This window comes from Camelus ferus, chromosome 2, assembly GCF_009834535.1.
Source record: "Camelus ferus isolate YT-003-E chromosome 2, BCGSAC_Cfer_1.0, whole genome shotgun sequence".
In the NCBI taxonomy this organism is placed as follows: Eukaryota; Metazoa; Chordata; class Mammalia; order Artiodactyla; family Camelidae; genus Camelus; species Camelus ferus.
In genome coordinates, this window is record NC_045697.1 from 112,158,599 (window position 1) to 112,173,217 (window position 14,619).

General features: G+C 35.4%; 1 long non-coding RNA gene across 1 annotated transcript; it reads left to right on the forward strand.

The window, feature by feature from the left end:
- The first annotated feature begins 301 nt into the window (after positions 1 to 301).
- Positions 302 to 11,267, forward strand: LOC116667209. Its single transcript, XR_004324023.1, has 3 exons — positions 302 to 311; positions 7,213 to 7,215; positions 11,160 to 11,267. It is a non-coding gene; the product is annotated as an uncharacterized LOC116667209 (long non-coding RNA).
- Positions 11,268 to 14,619: the final 3,352 nt, after the last annotated feature.

The window sequence follows — 14,619 nt, forward strand, 5'->3', positions numbered from 1 at the left end:
TTATAGGACTTGGAAATAAGATTCAGCAATCAAGGTTCTTAGCCAGTCAATTCTAAATGTCATGTCCTTTCCCAACCTTCTCCATGTACTCTGCTGCCTGTGAAGTTGTCCTGAAAATATTTTCAATAGAAATTGACAGTTGAAATGGTGGAGGTTTCAAATATGTGATTAGAGGATCTCCTAATCTTTCTTATCAGCTGGATAATTTTCTGTGACTTGACACTAAGCAGTGGAGTGGTGTAATTACAGATTCATTGACTCCACCTTGTTTTGCTCTGTGGAAAATGGGCAGCGATGACACCAGAGTTGTAGTTTTCAAATCCCACACTTACCGTGCATAAATACAAATGCAGATACAATATTTTATAGTTGGGAGGGACCTGAGCAATCAACAAATGATAGATCTGAGAGCCAGAGAGGTTCAAGTGATATGCCTAAAGTCACAAAGACAGATAGTATGGGAGCTGAGACCAAAGTGAAGATTTCCTGGTTCTTAGCCCAAGGCATTCACAGCAGTACTGAGGCATCAGAATTTCTTTTGATTGTGTGGAGTAAACATAAAAATATTACAGTGTGGTTTTCAGAATTCTTTGTGGACTTCCATGAGACTTGTTTTCCAAATGATTTTGGAAGCTTAAGTGAGCACCTTCTGCTTTCAGATACATGAAAACATTTTTTATTCTTTATAAATTTTCATTGCTTCCATTTTAAGTGTCAAACAACAATACACAAGCTGTCAGTATCTCCGTTTAAAAAAAAAACACAGAAGTGGTTTAGAACGTCTTATTAGGGAAGTGATGAGATGGACTAGGGCCATCTTGGATGTAGCTCTGTCTCCACTTGGATGTAACTGGTCACTAATTTATAGTCTTTCTTCTAAATGCTCAATACAGAGACAACAAGAAAATTAAAGAGTGATTTAAACATTTATAATTAAGGTTAGTATATTTCGAATGAAACAAGTAATGCATTGGGTAGAATTTTGGCCTTTTCAGTGAATTGTTTTAATTTAAGTGCTGGTGTCAGTAGGTTGTATGTTTGTTTTCACCTCACAAGTTTTCTTTTTTATTTACACATAATGATGTGAATTTTAAATGTACTTAAAAGCACTTGCAAATGTACAACAGTTATGTTATAAAACATTGTCTCTTGAAACTTAGTGGGTAAATGCTAACAGCAAGGGTTCTACCCTGTATTTTGTCTGGGATCACAAATGTTTTATTTGATAGAACTTGAGTTCAAATTTGCCTTGTCAGATAGACTGTGGTAAATGTAGCTCATGGAAATCATTAGCAGGAAGTGATACTGGGTGGAACCACTAGATGCCACAGAAGAGTCTAAGTTATACTTCGTGTTCTCAATGAAGAGCAGGTTTTATAGGAACCACTTATTGGGAACCAGAGTTTGGCCTTGGCATCCTCAAGTTGTGCTGCAAATCTCAGCTGCTGTCTGACTAAAACTTGCCATTTTTAGTGCTTGCATGCCTGGTAACCTTGAATCCATACTTACTGTTTAACATGATTCTGAGTGCGGTCAGGTGCATGATGGCTGAAGTCATATATTATCAAGGAAGTTGACTTGCCAAAGTCAGTGGTTTGGAAATCTTCAAAGCTCCAAGTACTCTGCTCAAATGTCAATTAAAACTTTTTTTTTTCCTGTCACATTCCAATCATTTCTATGATGCAATATTTTTGAGGTTTTTCAATCTAGATTTTTTTTTTTTAATACCCTTTAGTGGACCATTTTACTCTCAATTCTGTCACCTTGATGTTGTCACATGGTTCCATACAATAAGAATACACCCGGATCTTGAAATTAGGTACCTATCTCTTCACTCAGGTGAATAGCAATTCTGCCCATTTACTTTTGTAATGTGTAGAGATTGGTAAACTTTTTTCATAAAGGGCTAGATAGTAAATATTTTAGCCTTTGCAGACCTTGGGATCTTTGTCACAACTATTCAGCTCTGCTCTTATAATGTAAAAGTAGCCACAGACAGTAGGTAAATCAATGAGCACGGCTGTACTCCAGTTTAACTCTATTTACAAAATCAAGTAGTGGGCTGGATTTGGCCCAAGAGCCATAGTTAGCCAAAGTCTAGATTAAAGTATCTGGAGTGAGCAAATCCAGTAAAATTTGCTAAATTCCCTAAGCCTTAAAACTGTGTTTGCTAAATTCCTGGGAGGAGGATTCCGTAGACTGAGTTTTGCAAAAACAGTTATTTGTAAATGTGTTTCAAATCATAGGATATGTGAAGATATATTAAGATTAGTTGGTGGGAAGTAAAAAAAAAATCTATTATTCTCTTCATTTAATAAATTATAAGGGAGTCTAAGGAGTATCTCTTGCAGAAATTATAAAATAAGTGTAACTTATTTATCAATGCCAAAAGCTAGAAGTGATCAATTTAGATCATTACAGTTTGGAAGTCAACTAAATAGAATGAATTATCCAGCCCATTAGTTTAAGAATTGGCTAGGGTTGTGAGAACTTCCCTAGTAATCGATACTCTCATTTGAATCTTGGTCAATAAAAGGATAAGTTACCATTAGAATTGACCTCTTAGATCTTGAACAAAAAATAGTAACTCCTATTTTTTAGATATACTGTGTCATCTGAATTTACTCTTAAGAATTTATACTACTACTGGGTAAATAAACATTGGCCAACAAAGCTGGTTGAAGAAAACCAGTCAGCCTGAAAAACAAAAAGACAAAGAACAAAAAACCAAAAACAAACACACAAACAAACAAACAAAAAAACCCTAAAATCAAATGTAGGAAAAGGTTGAGATATTCTACATGCTGATTTTATGATTATTTTGTTTGATTTTTAGTGCTTGTTTAGGGAACAGATCTATGAGAGTATTGTTTCTAGCTACACTCTATTTGTGTTTTTGTAACTTACACAACAAGTAGACCGATCAAGGCTGGGAGGTGTTAAGATTAAGAATGGAGTGGCAGGGTATGATGATAATAAAAGGACCAATACGCTTGACAATTTAAATAAAATTGTTATATATGTTCCTTGAATATCAATTGATCATAAAGGTGTGCATTCATTTCTGGGCCTTCAATTCTATTCCATTGATCTATATTCTCTATTTTTATGCTGGCACCTTGCTGTTAAGTTACTAAAGCTTTGTAGTATAGTTTGAAAACAGATAATGTGATGCTTCCAGCTTTGTTCTTTTTGTTCTGAATTGCTTTGACTATTCATAGTCTTCTGTGGTTCCATATGAATTTCAGGATTTTTTTTTAATCCAGTAAAATTTTGTTAGGTATTGGAATTTTAATGTGATTGCATTGAATCTGCAGATTGCTTGGGGCTTAGTATGGACATTTTGACAATATTAAGTCTTCCAATCTATTAACACTGGGTATGTTTGTATATATTTGTGTCTAATTCAGTTACTTTCATGAATGTTTTATATTTTTCAGTGTACAGATCTTTCATCTCTTTGGTAAAATCTGTTCCTAAGTACTGTATTTGATTTGATTTGATTTGGTCTAATAATCAATTGAGTTGTTTTCTTAATTTCTTTTTTGGAATGTTCATTTTTAGTCTTTAGAAATACAACTCATCTTTGTATTTTGATTTTTCTTCCTGTAACTTTACTAAATTCATTTATTAGTTCTTACACTGTTTTGGTAGAGTTTTTTTGATTTTCTATACATAAGATTATGTCACCTGCAAACAGAGATGATTTTACTACTTCTTTTCTGATTTGGATGCCATTCCTTTTTTTTTTTTTCCTTGACATATTGCTCTGGCTAGGAATTCCTGTGCTCCCTTGAATAGAAGTGATAAATGTGGGCTTTCTTGTTCCTGATCTTAGAGGAAAAACATTCAACTTTTCACTGTTGAGTATCATGCTAGTTTGGGGCTTGTCAAATATTATGTTGAGGTATGTTCCTTCTATATCCAGTTTGTTGAGATTTTTTTTATCCTGAAAAACTGTTAAGTTTTGTTAAATGTCTTCTCCACATCTGTTGAGATGATCATATGACTTTTATCCTTGTGTTGTTCATATTGTGTATCACATTGATTCATTTGCAAATATTGAAACATCCTTGCATTCCTGGGATGACTTGGTCAATCTGTATAATCTTTTAAATGTATTGTTGAATTAAGTTTACTGATATTTTGTTGAAGTCTTTTGCATCTGTGTTCATCAGGGATATTGGCTTGTAATTTTCTGTTTTTGTAGTGTCTTTATCTGGTTTTGGTATCAGGGTAATGCTGAGTTTGGAAGACTTTCTTCCTCTTCAATTTTTGGTATAGTTTGAGAAGGATAGATATTAATTCTTCTTTAAATGTTATTATTTACCTGTGAATGTGGCTGCTCTTGGACTTTTGTTTATTGGGAGTTTTTTTTTATTTCTGATTCAATTTCATTACTAGTGATCAGTCTGTTCAGATTTTCTGTTTCTGATTCAGTTTTGAAACATTCTAGGAATGTATCCATTTCTTCTAGACTGTTCAATTTGTTGGCATATAATTGTTTGTAGTAGTCTCTTATGGTCTCTTGCATTTCTGTGGTGTCAGTTGTAACTTCTCTTTCATTTCTGATTGTATTTATTTTCATCCTTTTTCTTTTTATCTTGAGGAGTCTGACAAAAGGTTTACCTATTTTTTTAATCCTTTAAAGAATCAGCTCTTAGTTTCATTGATATTTTCTATTTTTTTAAGCCTCAATTTCATCTATTTCTGCCCTGATCTTAATGATTTCTTTCCTTCTACTATAAGTTAGATCTTGTTTGTTCTCCATTTTATAATTCCTTTAGGTATAAGATTAGGTTGTTTATTAGAAATTTTTCTTGTTTCTTGAAGTAGGCTTGTATTGCTCTAAACTTCCCTCTTAGAACTGTCCTTAGTCTGTCCCATAGATTTTGGATCATTGTATTTCCATTGTCATTTGTCTCAGAGTATTTTTTTTATTTCCTCTTTGATTTCTTTGTTGACCCATTGGTTGTTCAGTAGCCTATAGGTTATTCTCTACATGTTCATTTTTTTTTTTCATTTTTTTCTTGTTGATTTCTAGTTTTATACAGTTATGGTCAGAAAATATGCTTGATATAATTTCAGTCTGCTTAAATTTGTTGAGACTTGTTTTGTGACCTAACATTATTAGTATTTTGTTGAGGATTTTTGCATCTATATGAAGACAGTTGGCATTAATTCTTCTTTAAATGTTTGGTTTGATTACTGATTTAATTTTCTTACTAATTATTGGTCTGTTCAAATTTTCTATTACTTCATGATGTAGTAGGTAGGTTGTATGTTTATCCATTTCTTTTAGATTATCCATTTATTCAGATATAGTTGTTCTTTCCACTTGCCCTTATTTCTTTTCTTGGATTGACTCTCCTGCATCTGGACCACCTGTATTTCTCTTTCTTGGTTTAATCCCTCTTTTGGGGAAGATATAGCCTCCAGTGTCATCTTGGAAGAGGTAAAGATGAAGTATAAATTATCTAACCTTGTATGTCTAAAAATGTCTTTATTCTCTCCTTGTCTTAGATATAGTATTAATCCACTGGTGATGAATTCTCTCAGCTTTTATACATGTGAAGTTTTTATTTCTTGTTCTCTTCAATGGCATATTACTTGTGCATGGAATTCTAGGTTGATATTTTTTTCTTTCCATGCTTTAAAGATGGCACTACATTCTGTTTTGACTGTCACTGTTTCTGACAAAAAATCAGCTGCCATGCTTATCTTGATTCCTCTCAATGTCATGTGGCTTTTGCAGGGCAGAGAGGGTAATTTTAGGGTTATTTTTCTTCATCTCTGGTTTTAAGAGGATTGTTTATGACATGTCTTGATGTAACATTTTTTGTATGCCTTGTGCTTGGGGTTTGTTTAGCTTCTTGGATCTGAAGGCTTACAATTTTCATCAAATTTGGGAAGAGTTCAGCCACTGTTTCTTCATTTTTTTTTTCTGTTTCCCTCTCTCAACTTCCACAACTCATTCTTTTTTCTCATTCCATAGTTCATGCCATAGTCCATTTTTTCTTAGTGTTATTTCTCTCCCTGTTTAATTTTGGATAGTTTCTATGGCAATGTCCTCATAATCATTAAATGTTTCTTATACAGTATTTAATCCACTCTTAATCTCATCTAGTATATTTTTCTTTTCTTTTTTTTTCATTTTTGGAAATTTGATCTGGGTTCTTCAACTGTCTTCCATGTCTCTTATTATGCTCATACATTTCTCTACATTCTTGAACATGTGGAATATATTTATAATAGCTTTTTCAGCATCCTTGTCAACTATTTCTATCATCTGTAGCATTTCTGTGTGTTTATGTATTCATGGCATATTGTATATTCCTGCTATTTGTATATATGTTATTTTCTATTTGGATGCTAAACTAGATGTTGCAAATTTTACCTTGTTGGGTGCCAGAGTTTTTATTTTGTATTTCTTAAATATTTTTGGCTCTGTTCTGGGGTGAAATAAAGTTAATTTGAAGCAGTTTGATCCTTTCAAGGCTTAATTATAAGATCTGTTAGATGACCCAGGGCAGCCTTTAATCTTGGGCTAATTTGATAACACTACTGTGGCGCAACATTCTCCTGAAGACTCTACTTGATGCTTTATGTGTTAGAAAGTGTACACACTCTGGCCAGTTAGAACATGAACTATTCCTTGTTCTTCTTAAGCTCTGAGTGTTTCTGCTCCTTCCAAGTGTTTCTTTTCCCAGGCTTTGTGGGGTTTTTTTTATTATTATTATTTTTTTTATGGTATGCACTGATCAGGTGAAGCCTCAAGGAATACCCTATGCATATCTCCACAGCTCTTTGGGCAGCCCTGTCCTCTTCAGTTATCTGCCTTAACAGTTCTGACAGCTTAGCCTTCCTGAACCCTGAACTCTGTCTTCCCAGCCCAAGGAAACTACTGGGCTCAATTTGGGTACCCCACCCCCCTGCACTTCATCTTGAGAACCTCTCTAGGCAGTAACCTGAGCATTTTTAGGTCATATGTTGTTTCTTCCTTTTCTTTCAACACTGCTTGCTGTACAATGTTGGAAAGCTGTTGCTTTATTTATTTTGTCTAGCCTTTTAGTATTTTAGGTGGGACAGAGCAAATCTAGTTCCTGGTATTCCCTAAAGGATGAAAGTAGAAATTCTGGGTCAGAGGTTTTACTGGCAGATGGGAGATGATCTTTCCTGTGATATGATTTTATATCTAGGATATGAGGTAAGAGTGTACAATAATGTAATTTACTTTAAAAGTAAGATCAATTTTAATGTTTTTCAGATACATTGATTCTTCCCTCTCATATCCTGTAGGAACTGTTATTAAGATTATAATTGGCAATTATTTGCCTCATTAAGTAACTCTAATTTTCTGTTTAGCATTTTCTTACAGCATTTGTTATTAATTGAAGAATTGAAGACAATGTATTATTTTTTTCTGTTCGTATTTTTTAATTCTATATTTTTAAAATTCCAGAAGTTAAAAATATTTTAATTAAATTGTATTTTTTCTATTAGTAACTTTTCCTTTAGGTGTTAATCTTTTTCTTTTTTTTTACATTCTAAACTACAAAAATAATTAATTTATTATTTAGTTGACAGTATATAGTTATATTCTTTAAACAAGAGGCCTGAATCAAATGTATGTAATCCTGAATTTCCCCAGGAGTACTAGTTTTGGGGCACAAGTGAAATCACATTTATTTTTATACCCCAGTTCTGATGATTCGCAATAATACCCTTCATGTTCAAGCAGTGTCTCAAAGCATTTCTCAGTTATTTCTGGGAGGCCCCAAAGGCATACCTCATATATGCCTCCAAACCAGTTTTATGCCAATGAATCACTTGCAGTTTTTGACATCTGCTGTGTATAAACTCACTCCACAAAGCTGGCTGACATGGCTGATGGCACTCATGGGGGAAATATCACAGTTGTCTCCGTGGGCATTATCTCACAATTGCTGGAGTGATAGAATCCCATTGGTTTAAGTGCAGAGGCAGGGAGACTGTGCTTAGAGTTCCTCCCAAAGTCTCTCTTAAAATAGGTCAATTTCCAGCATTTATTCTTCGCATGGAATCTTATCAAATGTTTTATGAAAATAGTTCCATCAGTGTCTAGCCTTTATTTTTCTAACCAATGTGATTCAAATTGGTCTGGAAGAGCCTGAAGGATAATAGATATAATAAATTCTTTTGTGTATCCTTTTTCCCTTTTCCTTGGGGAAACCTGACCTAACCAAGCTACTACCTCCTCCTATGATTATGGAAAAATCCCTTCCATGTGTCTTAGAGTGCACAAATTATGTACCAGAAGAGGATGGGTAATATTGAACAAATAATGTTTAGTCTCTTATAAACCACGAATAACTATTTTTGAAAAATCAATATATATTAACAAATGAGCTATTTCCTGTATCTAGATTGCGTAGTTTGCTTATTTTCCTGAGTGAATAATTATCCACTGCTCTAAGTGCTTTACACGTATTAACCCACCTAATCTTCACAGCAACTTAATGCATGAACACATTTATACTTCCATCTTACAACCTGCCTTAGTCTCCACAGCTAGGAAGTAGATGGCTGGATCAGAACTGTTTTCATATTGCTATGGTATTTTGTTCCTTTAAAGAAGGAGCTAGTGTGCAGTTAGTGAGGCACGTCATGGAGGCAATGGAGGGTGTGGTCGGGGAGAGGCAGGTGGTTCAGATTTGAGTGCATAGGGCATTGTAGTATGTAGCTTGGAGACACTAAGTGTCTGCCATGGTGGGATGGTTAGAAGAAGGGATGAAGATGAAGGACAAAAAAGGAAATCATGGGTAATTCTTGTTTCAATATGTCACCACACTTAAATTCTGTTCTCAGCTGAATTCCAGGGGGCCCATGCTATAAGCCACATCTTTAACTCCCCTAGATACTTCCACATATTCTAAACCCGAATAATATTTCTTTTGCCACTGAATTTCCTGGATAGTCTTACTTTTTTGCTATCATCTTTAATTCTTTGTTGATTTAGACTAAGATTTCTTTTCAAGTCAGTTCATTAATAGCCACCAAGTGCTAATATTAGGTTATTTTACACGTCTAAAAATTTGAGTATTATGTAAATAAACTATACTGAAGTAGCTGAGAAGTGGCTTTGCAACTGACAATGACCCACACTAGAATAATCTTTGTGTCAGAGGCTAGTTTGAGGAATTTGTTTTGTCCTGTTCTGTACATGGAGCATGGCCATCCACACAGTGTGTGAACAGGTTAAATGCCACCACCAAAGTGGTATTTCAGAAGGACCAGCCTTCTTGCCCTACAAGGCTGTTAGCTGTGGAATTCTTTACATAGGCTTTAGCCTGACTTTGTCTATAACTTATTGAATATATTTATAAACAATACTGAATATATACATTCTAGTCTTTTTTCTCTCTGATGTTTTCATTCCAAAGCAACTGGATGATTCAGGGTAAGGTACATGTTAATGTATGTTCATAATCTTTAAAATATACAGATTATAAGAAAACTAAGTAAGTGATTTTTTTTTTATTATGAATTGAATGAACACTCGTCTTAACTCATGGGGACTTTTGTTCTTGTATTATACATAATAAATATATAACTGATATCAAGCACAAATATTCATACCCATATGTGTAACCAATAGATGTATACACGTGTGTAAACATGGGAATGTGCCCCACAGAGCCCTTCCAGGGAAGGAGAGAAGCCAACTGAGAACCTCCTGCAACCCCTTCAGAGATACCGCAGCTTTTGAGTCAAGGTCATACCATTCTTGAGGTGAGCCTATCAATGACCAACCAAGACAGTGGAACCAAGGCCTAGCCAATTCCACCCCAATGTGACCTTGACTGGGATAACCTCTGCTTCTGCTTCCCCCTGGGCAAGAAGAGACTCTGTTGGATCTGTAGTGCTGTATCACGGCTCCTGCTGTCTGAACCTGCTTCTGCTCTTTTTGCTTTCAGATGTTGCTGCCTAACCAGCTTCCTGTATTCCTAATTCTGTCCCAACATCTGCTTCTTGAAGTCAGAACCCAACTACCATAGAGTTTAAAGTTCACCTTCCACCTCTATTTTTCATTTTGATCTCCAATTTCTCACTAGAAATGTAGAGAGGAAAGAGAAAATGTAGTATAATTCGGAGAACTGCTATTATTGCTCCTCCTTGGCCTTCTGGTTGTGGGAGGGAGTACAACCAGCCTTTATAACTATACCTATGCTTTCTTGGACTAAATTTCAGTGCTGCAAAATGAGGGTGGAGATTTGCAGACCATTAAACTCAAATTTAAGCACTGTCTTGTCCTTTTCATTAAAAAGAAAAATCCAGCCTACGTTTCCAGCTTTAAAAGTAGACTGACTGCCTTCTAACTGGTCATTTTAATAAAGGAGGGTGACTTGTAATCATATAAGCTTCAGCTGTTAAAATACGTTGCTTCAGTAACTGCTATACACGCCTGCTCTAATAAACTCTTCTAGCTTCTATGTGCTAAGAGATTCATTTGGGTCATTTAAAGTCAATTCTGTGAACCTTTAAACATTGCAAAATGATGCTAGTATCCTATCTTAAGGCTTCTAAATTTTAAACTAGGGCTGAAATGTTTTTTATTAAGTTATTTGGCTCAAATATGAAGTTTATAATTACCAAGTGCATGCAGCATAAAGGGAAAAAAGATAAAATTCTGCTTTTGTAGAAAAAGATAAAGCTATTTACAGTTTCAGTTGGCTAATTGTTGAGATATTAAAGAATAAAACAGCAAAAGACCCAGGAAATATTCTGCTTCCTGGAATATTTTTATTCTGTAGTTTTCTAAAACAATTATGGAATTTCCACCATAATACTTTTAAAAGGCTAGATCTAAAATCAGCATATCTACACTTATATCATAGCCCTACTACTCACCTGCTGTGTGAAAATGGTATCATTTAACTTCCCTTAGATATGATACAGGAAAATGGGGCATGAAAGGATGGCTGTGTCCCAGGGTTTCAACTGAGATCCTGGGACACACCCCATCAAGTGAGGGTCCTGGGTTTCATGCAGGAAAGAATTCAAGAGTGAGCCATAGTTGAGTAAAAGTAAATTTATTCAGAGAGATGTACACTCCATAGACAGTGCAGGGTGTCCCTGAAGGTGACAGAGCAAGAGGCTGCGAGGCACGGTGTTGCTAGTTTTAATGGGCTCAGTTATTTCACATGCTAACAAGTGGGAGGATTATTCTAACTACTTTGGGGAAGGGGCTGGGATTCCCAAAAACTGAGACACCATTCCCTTTTTGATCTTTTATGGCCAGAACTGTCATGGAGCCTGTGGGAGTACCATTCACCACGCTATTATATTATAATGAGTATATAATGAAGCTCAAGTTCTCCTGGAAGTCAAATCTCCTACCATCTGGACCTCAACATCTAGTGGGAGTTGAATTTTCCACCATCTTGGTGCTCATCGCTGTCATTCCTTTAATGGTTGTGCCCTGCTCCCCTTTCTTCTTATCTCAGATTTGGGGTTTTTGGTCTATAAAAGACTTCTTCAGAAGATTGTTGTGATCACCAAATGGGAAGATGTACATGAAGATACTTTGTAAGCTTAACAAGATTTATGCTGGTTTCAAATATTTTTTCTATATTATCAAATCTAGAAAACAGATCTGACTTATTTTGAGAAAGGTTATTAGGTATTTGTAAGGAAGATGAGACAAATTTGATATTACTATCAAGACATCGCTATTACTTCAACCAGAAACAACTTGAACAGCTTGTAAAGGTGCAAAGTGACTGTGACTCAAATCTACCAGTTTCTACACATTTCTATTCTGTCTGTCATAGAGTTTGCAACCAGACACTAGTCTCGGTGCCATATTCATTTGCTATGTGACTGTGTATCTCTGAACTTGAAATATATTTATTTGAATGTATTTGTTAAGAATTTTGGGGTTTTTATATAATGTACTCTTGCTCACATATTTTTATATATGCAGATTCTAGTCTTCCTTCTCCCTTTCTCTTCCTTTTTCATTTTACTTTTGGTTAAGAAATACTACTAGTATTGAGTCATGTGTGGCTATATGTGTAAAATTACATAGTGAGGAACCCTTTTTATGGCTTTGCTCGAACCAACATTGTTCTCTTTCAGTAGGGTCGCCTTTCCTCATAACCATCCCTCTGCATCCTGGAGCTCATTTGTCTGACTGTATCATTCTCCCACAAAGGGAGTCAGACTTTATTAAGAAAGGGAGTGAGTGACAAAATGTTTTCTGAGATGTGTCTTTGACAACAGGAACATGGTATTCAATGCATAGGGTCATATATATACAAATATGTGTGTGTTTTGTGTGTGTCAGAAACACTATATATAGGTTAAAGTCCCTACGTCAAAATATAGTTCAATTCAAAACCACAAATTTCTGTTCAGTTAACAAATATTTTTAAATATCTACTATGTGCTATAAAGTTTTAAATTGTTTTCCCTCATAGCTACTGAACAAAGGCAAACAAAATAGCCACTAGCCCCTCAACAAATTTTCTTTAGGTTTTAAGGACAAAAATTAATACACTCACTTCTCTAAAGGAGCACAATTTGCCATCCCAAAATGTGTTTCTCTGGCATGAGGATTAATTTGGGCTGATTATTCTTAAGAAACAGGAGACTCAGAAAGGTTTTCTTGTTACCTTCCCTTTAACTGCCTGAAGAATTTAGACAAAGGACTTATTCCCAGAATAGAGCTCTCTCCAGAGCTATCTGTAAAGAGTATGGGCTGGATATGGTGGGAGAAGCTGGGAATCTTCCACAGAGCCTAGAGATTAAGAGTCTACTCTGTGTCCCACCGTCTCTTCATGGCCCAGCAAACATTTGTTTACCTAATATTTGATTTTCCATCTCCATATGAATTATCTTCCTTCCCTTTGAAGTCCCAACCACTACCCCTAACATCCTCTGTTGTCTTTAGCTGAAGGTTGTATATAAGGTGAGAGTTTCAGCCATTTGGGTTTTCCTGGGTCTCTCTCATGTATGCACGTTATTAAACTTTTATTTGACTTTCTCCTCTTAATCTGTCTCATCTCAGTTTAAACCTTAGACCAGCCAGAAGAACCCAGAAGGGCAGAAGAAAATTTCTTCCTCTCTGGCACTTTATTAAAATTTCATACATTACACAAGATTAACATAAAATGCAATCTTCCCGTCCTCTTTCCTCCCTCAAAAATTTCCATTAACACTCCTTGAAAATAGCCACTCTTAACAGTTTATTGTGTATACTTTCAGTGTGTGTGTGTGTGTGTGTGTGTGCATAGGTGTGTGTGTTTGTGGGTGTGTGTGGGTGTAATACTGGCCTGGTCAGACTGCTGTAATGAAATACCATAGACTCAGTACATTAAATAATGGAAATTTAAGACATTGATTTTTCCCAGTTCTAGAGGCTGGGAATTATAAGATGCAAAGCCATTTTGTTTCCTGGTGAAGGCTCTCTTCCTGGCTTCAGGAAGATGGCTGCCTCTCACTATGTCTTGAAATGGTCGAGAGAAAGCAATCTCTCTCTTCCTCTTCTTATAAAGCCACCAATCTCTTCATAAGGTCCCACTCTGATGGTTTCATTTTGCCTTAACTACCTTCTAAAAGTCCCATCCCATTGCGGGTTAGGATTTAACATTTCGATTTGGGGGGGACACAGTTCAGTCCATAGTGTATGTATCTGTATACACACACACACACGTGTATATATGTAGATATATTTGTGCATGTTTATAAAACAATTTGAATCATATAACAATTATAAAGTTTTCCACTGGAGTAATTTCTTAAATAGATTTTATTTTCAGAGCAGTTTTAGGTTCACAGCAAAAGTGAGTAGGGAGGTAAAGAGATTTCCCATACATCCCCTGCCCCCCACCATACATAGCCTCCTCCATTATCAACATCCCCTACTAGAGTGGTACATTTATTACAGTTGATAAGCTTACATTGACACATCACTATCACCCAGAGTCTATAGTTTAAATGGGGTTCACTATTGGTCTTGTACATTCTATGGGTTTGGAAAAATGTATGATCACTTGCATTCATCATTATAGTATCATAAATAGTAGTTCAGATGCTCTGAAAACCCTCTGTGCTTTTGTTCTTTCCTCCCTCTTCCCTAACACCTGACATCCACTAATCTTTTAACTGTCTCCATACTTTTGCTTTTCCAAAATTTCGTATAGTTGGAATCAGACACTATGTCGCCTTCTCAGATTGGCTTCTTTCACTTAGTAATCTGCATTTGAGGTTTCTTCATGTCTTTTCATGTCTTGATATCTCATTTCTTTTTAGCACTGAATAATACTCCATTGTCTAGATGCACTGCAATTAATCCATTCACCTACGGAAGAAATCTTCGTAGGTTCCAAGTTATGGCAATTGTAAATAAATCTACTATAAACATTCATGTGCAGGATTTTGTGTCAACATATGTTTTCAATTCCTTTAGGTAAATACAAAAGAGTAAAATGTCTGGATTATATGGTAGTAGTGGGTTTAGTTTTGTAAGAAACCACCAAATTGTCTTCCAGAGTGACTGGTGCCTTTTACATCTCCACCAAAAATGAACGGCAGTTGCTGTTGCTGTTGCTCCACCTCCTCACCAGCATTTGATAT